Source organism: Pinus tabuliformis, chromosome 9 (assembly GCF_031772625.1).
Source record: "Pinus tabuliformis cultivar Carrire ecotype Pingquan chromosome 9, CPIR1, whole genome shotgun sequence".
NCBI classification, from domain to species: Eukaryota; Viridiplantae; Streptophyta; class Pinopsida; order Pinales; family Pinaceae; genus Pinus; species Pinus tabuliformis.
Window position 1 is genome coordinate 146,811,673 of NC_142307.1, and position 19,693 is coordinate 146,831,365.

Here is a 19,693-nt window from a genome sequence, read left to right on the forward strand (position 1 = left end):
TTAAACCAGAGAGTTGTGGAAACTCTAACAGCCTTGAAGAGATTGATGGTGTTCCAAAGGGAGCCACTTCTTCATTTGCTTCACCTCCTCATGAACGAAATAAAGGTGAAAGAGGCAGGTATAAATCTGGTTCTAATCATATCCCTTTTGAGTTTGCAAAGCATGGTAAATTTCCACATAAGCATGGGAAGAGAATTGCATGTTCCTTCTATGGTTTGGATAACCATCATGTTTCTAGATGTTGGAAGAGAATGGCCACATACAGGAAACTTTTGAAGGAAAAGAAGCAAAGAGCCAAAGGTCCATTGGACAAGGAAAATCATGTTGTCAAGAGGATGCACATGTGTTGCACTTACTGCCATAAGCAAGGGCATCTTGCTGAAATGTGTTGGAATCTAAATCCAACAATGCTTCCACAAAAGCTGAAGAAAGTGGAAAGAGAAGATCGCAGAAATGGAAATGAAGTTTCCATGGATGATGTGCTTCAGGGTGATTCACATATTGATGTTGATGTGCAGACAAAGGAAAGACCTTTGAACTAGATTGGTAAGAAATGGTTAGAGTTCTTTTCCAATTAAGATTGCATGTCTATTGATGCATCTATTTGCATTTATTTGTTAATGAGATGCAAGTTGCAGGTTCTTACCAAGAAGGTGAACGGAAAAGTTGAGTAGGAGACTCACTTTATTGCTGCAACACTATATTTCTTTTCAGCTTCGAAAGTACAATGTAATTAAGTGAAAGTTGAAGGATGAAATGCCTGCATGAGCATGATGTGCATGGACACAGGGATGTTGATGTTTTCCTTGTATTGAACATGTATGTGTAATTAACTTGTAGGGTTGATTGCTTTGACATGCATGTGATGCAATGTTGACTTGGGAGAAGTTAACTTGGTCTCCAAGATGGAGATAATAATGAAGTGTTTCATCTTTTGAAAAGAGTCCTAATGGTCTTTTTCTACATGCTTAACTTGAAGAGTCATTTATTTAAAGGCATGTTTTGTGGGCTTGTTATCTAGTCCACCATTTGTATGCAGATGTAAGACATGGAGGTGTTCACAAGCTGTGAAATCTGTTTCTTTTGTTGAAGCAGGAGTTTAGCCCATCCAGTTGTTGTCTATGTTCCTGTTGTTGTTGACAGCTTGTCAAACAGGTACAAATGAAAGTTTTGTGGAGCAGGTGTACTTCACATTTGTTTGAACCACCTTGGATCAATGATCAAGGCAGAGAAGTTCAAACTACCTTCTGTGACCATCTAAGTAGGATTTCTGCAGGAAGGCAAAGAAGAAGGAAACTCTTCCCAGGAGGACCAACATATCCAAGAAGGAAAGTGGTCAAATAATTTTGTTCAGAGGCACTATGCAATGCAAGTGTATGGAGGCTAAAAGAAGAGGGTGTTGTTACTCTCAGGTACTATTAGATCAATATATCAGTCTTTTGGAGAACAAAAGTTCTTTTAGTGGGAAGGCATGATCCAAAATGGATTTTGGATAGACTCCTAAGTCTAAGTGTTCCTCACAGAGGAAAAATAAAAGTCCAAGGAAGTCCCTGGAAATAGGCCCATTGCAGATATCATCTTGTTCTGAATTTGCTGCAACTTGAATGGGAAAAAAATGGAATTAGGATGAAAAAGTTATGGCAGAAAGAAGATGCCCTTTGTTGCTTGGAAAAAGAGGCAAATCTTCTTTAAAAATGGGCCTAAATAGGCTTTATGAAGAAAAAATCACATCGGAGGAGGTCAAAGGTGGACTTAAGTAGAAAGGGGAAACACCCTCGATCACTGATCCCCGACATATCGGGTCAGAGGTAGGCTTGTGTGTATATAACCTAAGGCGAGACCCAGGTCGATGCAATATTGCGATCGCTGACATCAGTAGATCGCAATCAACAACAGCATAAGACAAAGGACGAACCCCCGGGCCGAGCGACGTTGTGATCGCTGAAATCAGTAAATCAGCTTTGGCAATGGCACGGGGCTTAAGGCGAGACCCCGAGCTATGCGACTTGCGATAAAGCCAAACCTGACCAATCTTATAGGCATGAATATATATATTTTGAGATCCAAAAAAGGGTTTTTTCCTATGTAAATTGGCATTTTCGTTAAATAAATGAAACATAAAAGAACGTGCCCGATGCAATATATAACGGACCCGGAAGGTTTTATACATGTAAATATATATAATTTGAGTTCCGTAAAGGTGGGTTTCGGGCAGGTCTCAAGCGGAAAATGGTTTTGGGCTAGCTCCGCCCGATCCCACACACTGGTTAAAACGTGTCTAGTGGAGGAGAGAGGAAAACCACCTTTTCGGGTGGGTAACCTCTGTGCTCCTAAGCTGCCTGAAATGGGATATTGACCATTGGATCAGGGATCTCGCAAATCAACGGTGGAGATTGCGACAACAACCAAAGGCAGACCTGATGCAATTTTAGGACGATTGCGATAATATTTTGAAGTCCGATAAAGTGGATTTTGTCGGGTTTTTGAAGGTTTTCCCATGTATTTAGGATTTTTCCCAATACACTAGTGCGATGCGATATAACGCCTAATGGCAGACCTGATAGGGATTTAGGGGCGATTGAAAGGGATTTCACGTCTGGAAATCATGCCCGATAGTGTATTTTGCGGGCCTTCCCTGTGTAATGGGATTTTCTCCATTTTTCAATTTCCGCCTATGAAACGGCCCTGATTCCTTCTGTAATCGCTCTTGATCATCATGCCACACTACAACAGGTATTTTTACAGGCAAATGATGCATTGTGAAGTGACAGAGATACAAAGGGACAATGAATCACATGGAAACGGCCAGGGAAGCCAAAAAGGCAAGGAAGATGCCTCAAAAGAGCCATAGATCACAATTGAGATCAGAAGAGGAAGAAGCTAGCAGGAGGCTAAGCCAAAGCAGGAAGCTAAAGTGAAAGAGAGTAGCGCAGAAAGGGAAGGCAAAGAGAATGCAGAGGTAATGTCCAGAACAGTCGAGTGGAGTCACTTGGAAGTCAAGTGAAAATCCTGAGAGCTGTCATTTGTAGAGAGCCAAAGCCAGAGTTGAGAGCCAGAGCACGAGCCGAGGGCTAGAAAGTCAAGATCTTCAAAGCCAGGGAGAGATGATGTTATGAGCCCATTGTTCTTGTGTAAAACAATGGAGTTGAGCCAAGAGCTTGTAAAAGAACTTTTCCATAATCCCAGAGAGCCTAGTTGAGTTGACTAGAGCTCAAGGAGATGTAGCCCAAGATTTTTGGGTGAACTCCTAATTAAATTGTTGTTGTATATGTTTGTTTTACTGTTACAATTATTTATTGTTATATTTATTTATACATTAGTTTAAGCAAATTAATTAACAGCACATAAATAGTTCTAAAACAGACATAAGCATACACCTATATCGTCAAGCACACATATAATTCCACATTGGTTAATCAATCAGACTTGGGAATATTTAAATCTTTGGAAGTGGGAGAGGTTCTTGAAAATTAGCCAAGAAGCCTAAGTGCTCCATTTTCAGATCATTTTGCACATCGAAGTATAAAAGCTACAAGATTGATTCTCTTTTCTCTAGAAGGCTAGCGAGGTAGCCTTGAGGCCTCCTTGACTAAGAACCAAGGTCCTCATTCATATTTATCATAGAATCCATTCTCCTAAGACTAAGGCACGAATCTACCAAGAGGTGGTCACCTAAAATCAAATCTTTTTCACATTTTCCTAGGTCTAGCCAAGTTGGGTCACTTAGGGCATCATTTTCCTGACAAAATAGCCATCCAAAAAGTTTGATCTCCTAGCCTTTCTTGTGTTGGTATCTCCTCAAGTCCTCCTCCAATTTTGAATCCATTATTATAGTGGAGTTGTGATAAAATCCAAGCCCTAGCTCTAATATCAAACTTTGCCCTATTATCTGTTGAAGAAAATGTAACTAGGTTAGGTCTTCATAAATTTACTTTTGATATTTGTATTTATTCAAGAAAAAAAAATATTATTTTTATAACATATGTCAATGAGTTTCTTGCTCATTGAAGTAGGTCTAGCACATGTTAAAGTGTTATAGGTGAGTCAAAGGGTCAAAAGAATTATGTTGAAGACATTAAGGGAATGTTACACCATGTATATTTATGTATGAGAGTCAAATAATACACCTCCAAGCAAATTCAAGTCTCCTACAAAGAAAAGGAACCATCAAAGAAGCAATCTGAGCTATATATATGTCAAGTCAACCTGCAATCCTATATTTGGCCCAAAGTCAGACTAAAGAAAGGGCAGTCCTCTATACATAGAGGTTTTCCACTCCTCTAAATAGAACGTACTCATATCTCTGAAATTAGCAAAGAAAGGAGGAAAGTAAAGGGTGAACGAAGAACAATAAAGGATCTCCAATTGAAGTGAAGTCGAAGGGTACACAACCAAGCTTAAGAATATTGTTTCTAGGGAAATCTATAGCCACACATGCGAGAAAAGGAGGGTTGTCTTTGCGGTTATGACAACAAAAATTGACATATGATATATCTCACTATTTGGGGCTAGTAAACAAGGTCTATAAGGCCTCCCAATCAAGCGAAGAATAATGATACTCAAGTGAAGGAGAAAAGAGCCTGCAACATCAAGTAAACCACCACATGTGCAAGAAATTAGGGCTGCAGGAAAATCATACCAATTATGTACCTACATCTGAAGGAAGAAGCTCATTTGGTCAAGAGGAAGGAAGGAATCATCACGAATAAGGAGTCTCATCATAGACCAAGGATAAGTGCCTCTTCTAAAGCAAGTGAAAATAAGGTTGACCAATAGTTGAAAGAATAAAGAAGTACTGGAAGGAGGAGGATGAAGTGCCGGGGAACGAAGTACCAGAAGAAGGAAGTGTTAGAATTTCTAAGTCTAACTGTTAGAAATCCTTCTTGTACTTTCTGATTTATTTCTTCCTACTTGTTCTGCTAATGAACAAGTTATTTACCATGTAAATACTGAAAATAAATACAAGTACAGTCTCAACACATACTGATCATCAACTGAAGGAAAAACAAGCACACAAGTGACACCGTTATTTTTGGACTAATGTCCCCAAAAAAACCCAATGCGGGAAAATCAGTGCAGCTATCTCAGGGTTTTATTATTAAGTAGTTTCATAATACAATTTGGGTGCTAGAAATGGCTCACCCAATAGAGAATGCCCTCGGCAGTAGTACCTCTTAGTCGGAAATGGATATCAGCCCCAATCTACCCCACAAAATCTCCCAGTGTCAACCTCAAGGGTCTACGTCAGCCTCTTTAGCCCAGCTTCATCCCAGCATCAGCCTCTCTGGGCTCTGCATCAGCCTCTCAAGCCTCTGTGTCTCCCATGTTGGCCCTCCTCAGGCTCTGCGCAGCTCTTGGCTACCTCTGTGTGGGCTCTGGCTGCTTATGCATGGCCTCTAGCTGGCTCTGTGTCAACACTCTCCTGTCTTTTACGTTGATGCTCCCAGTACTATCTCTACCTCTTTGCTATTGCATTCACTTCCCCTCAGTTGCAATTCTAATCACTCCTTCGATTTCCTCAGCATTCCCTACCCTAGAAAATCGAATTCTTGATCAACTTGGTGTGTTCTCCAAGTGATCCTCAAGCCTCCTCTTATACTTTTATCATCAACATTTCAACGGTCGAGATTATGTCCCTAATCAATGGCTAAGATTAGATCTGGCTTGATCCATGACTTTTGGACCATTCTAGCTCAGTTTTATATTAATTTGCATTAATATTTTATTTTCCCTAAGTTTAGACTTAGGAACTCCATTAAAATATTAATTATTTTAATATCTTCCAAACTAGTTAGATTCTACCCAAACCATTTTTGCGAATTGGAGATCTCATGTGCTTTAGCCTCTCCACCAATTTTGTAGGAATTTACGGGGTAAGTTCCTTATACAGAACACCAAAGGACACCGCACACAAATAGATCACAGATCAATACACCAGTATTGTTGACATGGTTAAAACCCTGGAAGAAGGAAACAGTCCACTGCCTGAGCCAACGCGGCCACTTCAGGCAATTTATTAATAAATAATAAAATTTTACATAAGCTTCTCTCATGAACGGTTACCCTACAAATGACCCTCCATGCTCTTTAAATAGAGATCATGGACCAATAGGGTGTTAAGCCACAGATCAAGTGTCGGTAATACTTAGGAGAGAATTAACTGTTGGATCACTACATATTGTGACCGTACGATTGTAAGTTACAAAATTACATAGTAAAGAAACACACTTTACCAAACTCTACACTAGACCAAGTTATACTTAACTATTTCCTATGTGTCATAATATCCTAACATCCCCCCTTAAGAACAACTTGGGATAGGATTGAAGGATGTACAAATATGACACAATATGAGAAGGAAGGAGGCATTAGAGCCTATCCCCCCAAGTGACAACTTCCTGAACTCCAACCATAAATTGAAGTTTAGTAAACTTCACCTCTGTGAGAGCCTTTGAAAAGATGTTTGTAACTTGATCATCTGTTGAACAATATTGCACTTCAAGAACATGGTCGTGAATGAGCTTTCTGATGAAGTGCATGTGTAGTTCAATGTGTTTGTTGCGCTGATGTTGGACTAGATCTTTGCATAGTTGAATGGCACTTTGATTATCACACCAAAGTGTATTCGGATGCTGCTGCTGAAAGCCAAATTCTAATAGGATCTGACGAAGCCACAAGACTTTCTTACTAGCTTCTACGGCACCACGATACTCTGCTTCTGCTGAAGAAAGAGAAATGGCACTTTGTTTCTTGCAAGCCCATTTCATAGGTCCTGAACCAAGAGTGAACACATAACCTGCAGTAGACTTCTTATCATCAGGGTCACCAGCCCAATCAAAATCAGTGAAACCAACCAATAGAGGAGATGCTTCTACACTATAATGAATCCAAAACTGAATAGTACCTTGAACATAACGAAGTATTCTTTTAGATGCTTTACAATGGCTTTCATGTGGGCTTTGCATAAACCGAGTAAGAAGGCTAACATCAAAGGAAACATCAGGATGAGTATGGGTCAGATACAAAAGTTTTCCTACAAGTTGACGGTATTAGGTAGCATCAACTTCAGGGGAAGTACAAGTGACTGAAATTTTGGCTCTAGACTGAAAAGGAGAAGGGGTTGGCTTACATTCTTCCATGTGAAAATGGCGTAGAAGATCGCATGCATACTTAGACTGGGAAAGGGACATACCTTCCTTGAATTGCAAGACTTGAAGACCAAGAAAATAATGCAAGTGTCCTAAGTATGTCATTTCAAACTTATTTTTAAGGCTAGACTTCACATGGTTTATAAGGTTGGGATCACTACCAGTAAGCATAATATCATCAACATAAAGAACAAGAATGATAAGAGACTTGCCCATTTTCTTGGTGTAGATAGTATTGTCAAAATGACACCTAGAAGATCCAGTTTCTAAAAGAATGCTATTCATTTTGGCATACCAAGCTCGAGGGGCTTGCTTGAGACCATAAAGGGATTTCTTAAGCTGACATACAAGGCTAGAGTCTATTTGTATAAAGCCAGTAGGTTGTTCCATATAGATTTCTTCATGCAAGTCCCCATGCAAGAAAGCAAATTTAACATCCATCTGATGGAATTCCCATTTGAAAGAGGCAGCAAGGGGAAGAAAAAGGCAGATAGAATTCATTTTGGGAACAAGGGAGAAGGTTTCAGTATAGTCAATGCCTTCAACTTGTGAAAAACCGTTAGCAACAAGACGAGCTTTATGTTTATCAACTTTTCCATCTGGTCCATACTTGGTTCTGTAAACCCATTTGCATCTAAGAAGTTTTCTTCCCTTTGAAAGGGGAACAAGGTCCCATGTATCATTTTCCAATAATGAACGATATTCTTCACTCATAGTTGCATCCCAATCTGGATGGCCTGAAGCTTCTGCAAAGGTGTCAAGATCATAATTAGCTGAAGCTTGAGCTGGTAAAGAAGAGGCTCTATCGAACTGAGAACGTGTACGTCGTTGATTTGTAGGATCACCAGCAAGAGCACCTGCTGCATCCCGAGTAGCATGGACCCATTTTGGAAGCGAAGGAGCTGAAGGAGGATCCTGAGAAGGTGGGGGAGGATTTTCATCCTCGCTTTCATCATCTGAAGAAGAAATATTTTCAGAAGTAGAAGGGATAGAGAGAGGTGGCATACCCGCTGAACTAGGCTCGTATGCCAATATATTTTCAACAAACTTTACATCTCTTCTAATGATAACATTTTTGGACTTAAGTGGAATAAGTCTGTATCCTTTGACATCTTCAGAATATCCAAAAAAAATGCATTTTTCACTCTTAGGTTCTAAAGCTTTATGTTTCTCATCTGGAATATGGGCCCATGCTTCACTTCCAAAAACATGAAAGTGACTTACATCTGGTTTAATTGAACTCCATGCTTCTTCTAGAGTGATTTTCTTTAAAACCTTAGTAGGAGTGTGATTTATTATGTAATTTGCACAGTTAATTGCTTCTACCCAAAAATTAAGACTAAGTCCTTTAGATTGAAGCATACAATTAGCCATTTCCTTTAAGGTGAAATTGTTCCTTTCAGCTACACCATTTTGTTGTGGAGTATATGGAACAGTATGTTTCATTTGAATTCCATTCTTAATGCAAAAGTTGATGAAATTGTTGTTAACATATTCTCCGCCATTATCAGATCTTAGCTTAAGAATTTGATGTCCAGATTGTTTTTCTACAAAGGCCTTAAAGGCCAAGAACATGTTAAATACTTCACTCTTAATTTTAAGAAGTATACCCAAGTGCGTCTGGAGAAATCACCAATGAAAGTTAAGAAATACTTGTAGCCAGAGAATGAAACAACTGGAAGTGGACCACATAAATCAATATGCACAAGTTGTAAAGGGGTTGAGGCATGCCAAGAGGCACGCTTTTCAAAACTATCCCAATGATGTTTTCCAAGTACACATCCGGAACAAACATCATCTATGCAAGATACCATTGGAAGACTTGTCACCATATTTTCTTTACATATATTCTCAAGGGAGCGATAGTTTAAGTGACCAAATCACTCATGCCAAAGTTTGCTCACTTCATCATTATGAGCAACAAATACCGAGGGAAGATTTGATGACCCAAAGTTGTTAAACTTTACAACCTTTTAGAATCATCAGCAATGCCAGTAGCTAAAATCTGTCTAGGATCTCTTAGGTCTTTAATTACAACATCGTGAGGTGAAAAATTCAACGATTTTACCTTCACCTGAATGAGTTATCTGATATACAGATAGAAGGTTGCAGGATAAGGTTGGAACACATAATACATCATTGAATTGATTATTGTCTATATGAACAGTTTCGGTCCCTACAACACTAAGAGATCTATCATCACCAACATATATATTTTTGGTGTTATAATCATTTAAAGAAGAAAACATGGTTTTGTTTTTGGCCATGTGATAAGAAGCTCCAGCATCAATGAGCCACTCATGAGAATGAGAAGAAGAAGATACATTTAGTGCATATCCAGACCGAGATGCTTGACAACCACACGCATAAGGTGTTATTCCTAAAGATTAAGTTGAAGTTGTTGAGTGCTCCAAATGGATGTTATGCTTCTTCATTGTTGCTTCCAAGGCTTCCATATTCTTAAAGCATTTGGATTCTAAGTGTCCATCTCGATTACAAAAGTGGCAATGTCTATTCGTCTTCTTCCCTTTGTTTTTATTTGCCTGATCATTTTGTTGAAATGATTTTTCATTTTGAGACTGAAATGGCTTAAGACCCTTGTTTGGTTTAGTACCATTCTTTTTAGGATGCAACTTCTTAGGATTATTTGAATTTGGTTGTTGTTGGGTGGCTAAGGCTTTCTTAGAAGATTTTCCAAGATTAAGAAGACCAAGATGTAAGAGCTTTTCTTGTTCTCTTATTAAATAATCACAAAAGGCATCAAAGGAAGGGGACTTGTAGTCTTGTCCTTGAGAAATGAAGGCTTCTCTTGTAGAATGGAAGGTGGAAACAAACACAGAGTAGGTTGGTCCCAACTTAGTAAGAATGGAATAGATAATTTTACCACCTTATTTTTAACCTTAACACCTTCCAAGAGAAGTATAAGGGTCTTGAACTTGGAAATAAAATCTTTAATGAAAGAAAAATTATTGAGGTCCAATGTAAGCAACTCATTTTCAAGTTGATGGGCTCTAAGTTCATTTTTAATTCCAAAAACTTTAGTGATCTATTTCATTGCTTCATTAGGAGTATCGAGTTCTCTGATATGGAATCTAAAGTTTGGAGAAATAGACATCCCTATCAACCCACGTGCTTGATGTTGCCTATTTTCCCATTTGGATGCCTTATCTTCATCTTTTGGTTTGGTTTCTTGGCCTGAGGCTATTCTGTAAAGACCTTTAATTCTAAGTAAATCCACAATGTAGGACAACCATTGGAAGTAGTTGGTGCTATCAAGAATAACTTGGCATGAACTTTCCATTTTAAAAGAAACTGAAGCTATAGATGATGAAACTAAGTGTTCCAATCGAAAGATATCAAAAAATTAGGCTGATTAAAAAAAAGGGCTCTGAAAATGGCTTCTGGATGAAGAAGTTATGGCTTTTTGAAGAAAAGTTGTTGAAAATGCCGACGAAGTGCGGGAATGTGCGAAAATGAATGATAATGTTATATTTAAAAAAAAAAAATTCCCCCTTTCCAAACTTAATCTAATTAGCTCAAGAAAAAGAAAGACTTGAACTCAAGACCTCTATTCTCATAAAGTAGCTTTGGACCAAGTGAGCTAGATTAAAAGGTTAGTAATTTTTGGAAAAGAGGAAGGGCTTTTTTTTTTTTGTAGTCACTGAAGCTTTGGGGTGCGTGCTTGCTTGAGAAATCTCTTCTTTGCCTACAAAACAAAAAACACAAAACCCAACATGGACATACAAAAAAAACAAACCTTACGGCTTGAGTTAGCTTTAGCCAGAAACTATATAGTTTCCTCAATGTTTCTAATTTCCCAAGATCACACTAAGGCACAACAGGAAAGAGCATACGCATGAGAAAAATCCTTCCTTTATGTTTCTGATTTGCCCAAATCGCACATATTCGTGGGGCAAAGAACATACACAGAAATGAAAGGTATAGATTCGGTAATAAATAAAAAAAAAAGAGCCAAATAAACCAAAATAATAGAGAGAAAATAACTAAAAATTGCAAATAAACATTGTATAACTCCATATCTTAAAAATGACATAGATAGGGCTACCAGAAACCTTTTAGAATCAAAAGCAAGGGGTTCCTCACTGGAACAAATGCTCCCAACACAATAGAGCAGTCCTCTCGGCCTGAAAGCAGTCAGTAACAATAGATCTAGGAAACGACAGTCAGATGTAGTTCTATCGGCTTTAGATTTGGATCACCAACAGATGCAGCCCTCAAATAACTCTAATACCATGTAGGAATTTATAGGTTAATTTCCTCAGACAGAACAACAAAGGACATCGCTCAAAAACAGATCACAGATCAATACACCAGTATTGTTGATGTGGTTAAAACCCTCAAAGAGGGAAACAGTGCATGGCCTGAGCCAACGCGACCACTTCATGCACTTTATTAATCAAAGAATGAAATTTTACATAAGCTTCTCTCATGAACGGTTACCCTACAAATGACCCTCCATGCTCTTTAAATAGAGATCATGGACCAATCGGGTGTTAAGCCATAGATCAAGTGTTGGTAATACTGAGGAGAGAATGAACCGTCGGATTGTAAGTTACAAAAGTACATAGTAAAGAAACCCACTTTACCTAACTCTACACTAGACCAAGTTATACTTAACTATTTCCTATGCATCAGAATATCCTAACAAATTTTAGTGGCTAGAGTACATCCGATGCTACCCCAAATCAACACTCACTCTTAGCGAGGACTGTGCTCTAGTAATAATCCTTACTGAGCATCACCCTGATCATCTGGCATCGGTCCCTATACTGATGCTAGGCCTACTTCCCAACATCCTATGCACTGCTACACCATGTACTGCTACCTATGGACTTGCCACTGCCACTGCTAGATCTATACGAAAACTCCCTCTGCATTCATGCTACTTTCCCATGGCCCTGCCACTGCCACTACTACATTTGCATTGCAACCCCTCTCATCATGCTACATCATGTTGCTCGTAGCACTACCACTGCTAATTGCTGCACAGAAACTCAGTTACTAAGAAGTAAGTAACTGATCTTGCAACTCTGACATCTCCATCAGGCTAGAAACACTCCTGATGTTGAAGCTCCCTCTATCACTAACAAGTACCCCCTCTCTGACCTCTACGCTGCTGCAACAACTCTGTGCATCTCGCACTGATGCCTCATGTTGTCCTGGGACTCTTGCACTGTAGCTCCCTCTGTCGCTCCATCTACGTTCGTCTCTACCAACATTCGCCAGTCCTATTACTCCTCTTCGAGGATCCCATAGTGGGGTACCTCGAAGATCCTACCCCTCATCGCCTATAGTCTGTCTAACTACAACACGTTGTCTCTCCACTTCCTCTCAAGTGGCATATGAGCACTCATGGCACAGTCATCATTTGTCTCCAATTCTTTCTCTACCCTTGCTGGCGTAGCCTTAGTCTCAGAAGCCTCTCCCTTGCTCTTCTTCCTTGGACACTGGCTTGCACAATGACCCAGTTCCCCATAGTTCTCCTGCTTTCCCTCAGATGCTAGGGCATCATCCTCCTCTTCTTCCTTCTTGACTCTGACCCCCTTGTCATTGCTTCCCACCTTGGTTAGCCTTCTTATCTCTTCTTGACAAAGATCCACCCATAATTCCTCCCAATCTGGAAGGGTCGACCTTTTAAGAATGCTATGGAAAAGTACCTCCCAATCCTCTGAGACTGTATTCAATGTGGTCCTCACCATCATCTCCTCATCCAGCGTGGCCCCTATGGAAGTCAGTTGATCCCGGATCTCCTTTAATCGACCGAGGAAGGTGTCTATTTATTATCCCTTTTGAATCTGGTATGACTGCAGTTGATTTTCTAGTAGAATCTTCCTCTGCATGGAAGTATGCTGATACAATTTCGTTAGGGCCTCCCACATTGCATTTGTCGTGTCCTTTTCGAAAATATGTGGTACTACATGATCCTTGACCCCGTCAAGGATGATTCTCTTGGCCCTCGCCATTGCCTCCTGTTACTTTTCATTTTCAATCGGGTCACCTGGGATTGATATCATGTTCAAGGCGAAGTGCTTAAGACGATTCCTATCTAGAATGGACAAGATCCTGGCCTTCTAGACTACGGAGTTTGAGGCTCCGTCCAGTCTGTCCTGATCTCTTACCCCATTCACTGCCATTTTGCTGCTCCTATTTTGACTCTTCTGAGTCTCTCTACTTCTATCTTGGAAGTTCTTGGTGTGACTCCCTCTGAGCCTTGATTTCCCTCCTGGAAACCCTTCTGCCAATGTCGAGATGCCCCCACTCTGATCGTTAGTACAGTTGCACCACTAATCCAGATTTCTTGGCTAGAAATCCTTACTCTAAAACTTATCCACAACCTCCTATGCCCTAGCAAACTAAAGGTTAGAGCCTCTAGGCTCTGTGCAATCTCGGCACCAACAAAATGCACACCTCCTAGCCACAGGCATCAATCCTTCCTAACTGAGAATGTTGATCGAGCACTGCTTAGGTCAGGTCTACTCCTCTCTGCCACTACACCAATCCTCTTCCCAGCTCGAACTGATCACATAGGCATTGCGTCACCCCTTCCTTGCTACTTTTCTGCTAGGAATAGCTTCTGTCACTCAGGACAGTTGTGTCTACTACTACTGCTCTACTCATGATCCGAATTGGATCCTAAAACTCTCTAAGTTTTCATGAATGTTTCAATTATGATAAAAGATTCAAGTCCTAGAAAAATATCAAAGCTATCAGAAGGAATCCTCATAGAAATTGCAATTGTGGCCAGAGCATAGCAACGAGGACCCTCGGTCGAGCGCGCAGACCGTTGGCCCATGGTAAAGTGCAATGGCACGAAACTGGCAAAACCAAAGGCTAGATCAAGGAACGGAGGTGGATTCTGATATGCAATTAGCAATAAGCGCTAATCGCGTATCACAGGGCATCCCCCTATATGAAGGAAAGACCCAAAACGCTCAAACCCGAGAATGCTATGAAACTCGGAAAAGTAACTGTTTTGATTCCATAGCACAGATTCCCCAAAACCAGCAGGATATCAAAAGACTTCGAGGTGGTAAGCAGTTTTGACTAAGTCCCGCCTGATGCCACACATCGAGTGACACGCGTCCGCCAGAAGAGAGAGAAAACTGCTCGCATTAGACGGGTAAACTTCGTGCGACTTGTCCGCCTGATATGAAGAACGACTATAGGATCTGGGGGGTCTATATCGATGGCAGAGATACGTCCTGATGACCGACCGGATTTGACAAGTCAAAAAGCAAGATGACAGGGATTTTTCGTCCGGCATGGATGATGAGTTGGCAAACGATTCGTGTTCGTCGACGATCTTGAAGCAAACAAATTTAACGGCCATTCGAGTATGATTTAGGGAATCTGACACCCAGTTTGTTAGCAACCAGGCAGCCACCTCCCTACGAGGCATTACCCAGTGATGATGACGCAGCGCAAAGGAATTCGAATGGACAGAGGAAAGGAAACCAGAAGGTCGGGAAGCGGAAACGAACAGTCAAAGAGCAGACTGGCTTTAATGCCATGAATTGACAAAAGCAGGAAAAAAACAAGAGGGGACAACACACAGAGATGCAGAAAGCCAATAGCAGAGAACAGGGAGTAGAAGTTGAGTTGACCTAAAGGCAGCATCGAGCCAGACAGAACCAGAGAGAGTCAGAGAGTCAGTGTACTCCATTGAAGGCTTGAGAGGTTCAAACAAGCTCCTCGGCATAGGCCTGTCATACTACTGTGACCCTCAGAAGTTGAGTTCAGTAAGGAGAGTCTGTGCACTCCATTCCTACTAACCTCATTCTATTAGTGAGACTCGAATCGAGCTCATTGTTGTAAAAACTCTGCTTGAAAACATAATAGGGAGGCCACCACTAAAAGGCTAGACCAAGAGACGTAGCCCAAGAGAATTGGGTGAACTCCTTATTGAAGCATAAAACTTCTGGATAAACAGAAATATATATAGAAATATTTTATTAATAAATGAATAGACAGATGATGATGATTACAATGGGGTTTTCTAGCTTATATACTGCCATGGGCACCCTTTGGGAAAGGGCATGATCTTATGATCGTGCCCTTTCATCTAATTAAACCTAAAAGTAAATAATAACCTAAAATTAACTAATTTTTTACATAACATTGCCTTCCTCTCGAAAGAATGCTTTGTCTGTAACGAATAAAATATATAAATAATATAAATGTAATGTAAAAGATAATAATCATAAATAATAGTTAAGTTAGGCTAATAATTAGGTTGAAGAGGCATGTCTAATAGGACATGACTCTTCATGAAAAGACGCTTGTGTGATATATAAGCAAGCCTCTTCTTCTCATTGTAAATCATTATCATTCTCATTCTCATTCTTATTCATATATTTAATATAATATTTATATCTTAAATGGATATCTTGACATTCCAAGTCTTTTGGAGTAATTGATTTATAGAAGGAACATTGTTCGCTTCATTTGGTATCAGAGCCACGTTTGGCTGATCACTAGGCCTTTGGCTATCAACCTATCATCAACCTTGTTGTTGTCATAATTGAAGCGTTTCGCTATATATTGGGAGATTCTCCATTTTTTAGGCCTTTGGCCATTTCGAAACAAAAATTAACCAAAAAAAAATATAAGTAAATAAATTAAAAAAAGAAGAAAATAAAAAGGAAAAAAACAAAAAACAAAACGAATACAAAATCTCATACCAAGTATATTTAAAGCTTTTTACGTGGAGAAGCCCGTGGTTTTAAAAACAACCCATTGTAATTGCCCATGGTATTTTAAAAAGTTAAAGGAAAAAAAAGAAAAACAAAAAACAAAAGGAATACGTTTTACTTTTTACGTGGAGAACATTTTAGCGGAGGTTTTAAAAACAACCCATGGTAATAGCCCATGGTATTTTAAAAGTTAAAGAAACAAGAATACAAAATCTCTTACGTGAAAGGTAAATATTACTTTTTATAGGAGGTTTTAAAAACAGCCCGTGGTAATAGCCTATGGTATTTTAAAAGTAAAAGATATTTTGATAACATTGGAGAAAAAAACGTGTGATCTAAATAATTTTAATCGTTCAAATCTAAAGATTGTGGCCGTACCAAGAGTCACGTCTCATCAAAATTTTCCGAGAAAAAAATATTATTATAATTATAAAAAAATGATACTATATAAGCCTTATATAGTTACATATAAAAGGAAAAGTGGGTCTCAAAAAAGTATATATAAATTTTATATAATTATAATTTTATAATATATATAAATTATTAGTATATAAATTTTTTATTAAAAGAGCGAACCAAAAAAAGAAGAAGAGGAGAATATTTGAAAAATATATATAGGAGAAATAAATGATATTTTATAATAAAAATAGCTCCAGATGACATATTGTTTACGTAAAAACATCAAGGAAAAAATGGAGTCTAGTAATGAAAGGTTTCCTGAAACTCGTAGTACATGTGTTCGCACGCTATTTAACATCAAAGGATCAGTCGCAGGAAGAGACATCATAATCTCTATCAGTCCTACTGAAAGAAGTAATTATGTTAGTCCTAAATGTGCTAATCAATTGGTGATTCCTGAATCAAATATAGTTGAAACAAATTTTTTTGGCAAACAATACGATATAAGCAATTTACACCTAAATATTGTAGATTATACTTTTACCTCACAATTCACCGTGCAAACCCTATCTTTTAACGATAGTGACATTGTTTTGGGATCACCATGGATGAAAACTCTAGGTTCCTTTATTCTAAATACTAAGAAAAAGTTTTTAACATTTTCTTACAAGAAGAAGAAAATAACGCTCCAAGATGTTACACTGAAACCTAATTCAGTAACGCCAGAAGATATATCGGATATTTTGAAAGTAATTTCTCAAGAAGGTAAAAAAGTATTACAAAATATGCAAAATGAAATTGACAAAATCACTATTGACAAAAATGAAGAAGTTTCTCGACTTAAAAACCATAGTGAAAAATTGCTGACGCAAATTAAGATACTAAAGAAGGATAAGAAGTCATTAGAAAACCAGGTACAACAACTTATCAAGAAGGAAGCATCAAATGTAGGAATTCAAGTTGATGACAAAACAATACATACCGATTCAGTGAATGTCACGACTCAAGAAGAAGACAAGCAAGTTGAAGAAAAGATGCGCATGGATGTTGCAATTCAAACGATGAACATCCCCAATGAATGGCTCATAACAAACTCAACATCTTCGCCAAACGAAAATATAAAAATTGTCGCATACCCAGTAAGGAAAAATCAAACAAAAAAGGTTCCATATCGGCATCTGAATCATGAGAACAGATGAATCAACCATGCTACATATTTGAACAAGTCAAAACCAAAACAACAAACTGATGTTCCGGATAATAGTGATGTAATCTCAATCCAGTCTTATGCGAACAAGTCGTCACAAAATTCCAGTGATCAGAATGCTATACAAAAGATTAATCTGGGATGATTTAATCCCTTCTCAGTGCGACAATTTTGTTTGTCACTAAGAAGATCATATCAACTTGTATCGACGAGGATGACTATTCCAAAACGGAAAGACTTTCAAAGCCAAAAAAGAGATCAAGATTTTTTTCATCAACAAGCTTTGAGGACAAATCTTTTTGAGGAAGGAGGCAATGTAACGAATAAAATATATAAATAATATAAATATAATGTAAAAGATAATAATCATAAATAATAGTTAAGTTAGGCTAATAATTAGGTTGAAGATGCATGTCTAATAGGACATGACTCTTCATGAAGAGACGCTTGTGTGATATATAAGCAAGCCTCTTGTTCTCATTGTAAATCATTATCATTCTCATTCTCATTCTTATTCATATATTTAATATAATATTTATATCCTAAATGGATATCTTTACATTCCAAGTCTTTTGGAGTAATTGATTTATAGAAGGAACATTGTTCGCTTCATTGTCCTCAAAGCATATGTAACGACGGATGTTGTTGACAAAATGCTTCATTCTCCAAAGAAGCATTTCTTTGAGTAAGTTCTTCCACTTGACCAGATATTCCAAGATGATCAAAGTCACACACGTTAAAAGGCCTTGAATTAATCTCTCAATTTCCGTTTTTGGAGATGTGTATATCGATATGGCTTGATGTTTACGGGGTCTGACCCTGCCTTGACTTCTATTCTATGCTTAATTTCCCTATTAGGTGGCATCTTCATAGGTAGGTCTTGAAATAATTTTTCATGCTTCCGAATCAGATCTTGTATCTCTGGTGACTCTTCTCTGGTCATATTTGTAGATAACATTTCTAACTGGTGACATTGTACTACATAAGCAGGTGCCCCTTTTCGACTTAACTTCATCATCTGAGATGATGATACAACTTGATTTTCTGGCGCTTCGAATCCGTGCAGCTTGGACTTCTGACCTCCCCATTTGAATTTTATAAATTGTACTTGATGGTTGGCTGCATAAGTACCTAAAGTTCGTAGCCATTGGATACCTAATACTACATCTACTCCTCTTATGGTACCATGAAGAACGGAGACTCTAGATTAAAGTCTTGAATCTGCAAATTGACCTTATGGCATTTCCCTACCTTTTCAATCTTCTTACCATTAGCTACCATCACTTTCATGTTTGGTAAGGGAAATGAAAAAATATTCAGTCTCCTTGCCATGGTTGCATCTAAAAAATTGTGTGTGCTACCTGAGTCGATGAGAACCACTATGTTGTTCTTCTTTATGTGTCCTTTTAACTTTAACATCTGAGGTTGTGATATACCTGTCATAGCTGATAATGACACTTGCGGAATACTTTCGTCATCTAATTCTGGTGAGAATTCTGGGGCATCTTCTGTGTCTTCTATGTCATAATCTTCACTGTTTGAATCATTGGTTGCTTCACAATTATATAGGTTCTTTGGTTCTTTTCCTTTAGCACATCTATGTTTGGGGTCCCACTTCTCACAACAACGTTTACATTTACCCTATTTTATCCTTTGTATTTCCACATTAGGTTTTTCATCTTCACGACGATGTGGTGGAACATATCTTGTATTATTTGAGTCCACATACTGGGGTATCCTTTGTCTTGCATAAGTTTTTTCCGCTTTTGACCAAAATATTGGTTCGGATTTCTTTTCGGCTGTTTTTGCTTTTCGTCTTGCTACTTCTATAGATGTAATGTCATGCATCTCAAGTTCTGCTTGTAAATGGGTTTTTAGTCCCGAGATGTATGACTGAATTAGACGAGATTCTAATAACCTAGGTACTCGTGTTACTAAGGTCTCCCATTCTTGAGTGTATTCATCCACACTTCCTTTTTGTCGTAATTTGATGAGTTTTGAAAAGAACTCTTCTTCCTTTACACCTTGGAATCTTTTAAAGAATGCATCTTTAATTTTCCTCCAGCTAATGACGTGTGTTGTCTTTTTCCACCACATATACCAATTATATGCTTCTCCTTCCATTTTCATGGATGCATGCCTGAGCTTTTCGTCATCGTCATTGATGTCATATATCTCAAAGTATTCTTCTGCTTTATTTATCCATGCAACATTGTTTTTTTTGT